The 797-nt window shown below is 59.1% G+C and overlaps 1 protein-coding gene across 1 annotated transcript in view; it reads left to right on the forward strand.

Moving 5' to 3' along the window:
• WNT3A (wingless-type MMTV integration site family, member 3A) overlaps nt 1–797 on the forward strand; it is a 91,745-nt gene that overhangs the window by 1,112 nt on the left and 89,836 nt on the right. The window lies entirely within an intron of this gene.

Here is a 797-nt window from a genome sequence, read left to right on the forward strand (position 1 = left end):
GAAAATAGGGGAAAGGGGGGAAAGAAATAAATAAAAATGGGATAGAAAGGAGGTGAGAGGAGCCTGCACAACCTGGGCTGGTGGGGAAGGCAGAGCCGGGGCTCAGGGGGATGCGCCCCGCGCAAGATGCGCGGAGAGTTGAGCGCCCGCGCGTTGATTTTAGTCTATCGGGGTGGGTTTTTTCCTCCGCTCCTTGCACCCTTACGCCTTTAAGAGCCTTTTCTCTCCCTTCTCCCACGAAAAAAAAAAAAAGCAGCAAATGGTGCTGGGCAAGGCGTGTAACTGCAAGAGCCGCTCTAATTACCCCGCGGAGTTAATTGGGCTCGGGGAAGCCCTGATTGCGGGAAGGCTCCTGAGCCGCGTAGGAAGCGCGTAGAGCTGGGAGAGGAAGGGTAGGCAGAGCCGATGGGGATCCTTGTCTTGGCCGTCGAGCTTGCGCGGGTGCGGATCTCCCACCCGAAGGAGGGGGGGGGAGGAAAGAACCTGAAGCTCCGCGGCCGCGGAGCGGGGGCTGCTCCGCACCCGGGGCGGTGCTGGGAATCCCTGAGAAGCGTCCAAAAAAAACCCCAAAAAAATACCACCGGGAGTAATAACAACCATCATCATCATCATCATCAAACCCACCCCCAGAATGCTAATAACGGGTTTTTTTCCGAGGGCATTTCCAGCCCCGCCGCCCACTCCCCCGCGCCCGCGGAGGGGCCGCGGTAGCTCCGCGCTGCCCGGCGGTGCAGAGGGTGAGGGTGTTGAAGGCAGCAGCCTCTGCAACTATTTCAGGTATGTCTGAAAGCAGGGGA

This window comes from Chaetura pelagica, unplaced genomic scaffold (genome assembly GCF_000747805.2).
Source record: "Chaetura pelagica isolate M959 unplaced genomic scaffold, ChaPel_1.0 scaffold130, whole genome shotgun sequence".
Lineage (NCBI taxonomy): Eukaryota > Metazoa > Chordata > Aves > Apodiformes > Apodidae > Chaetura > Chaetura pelagica.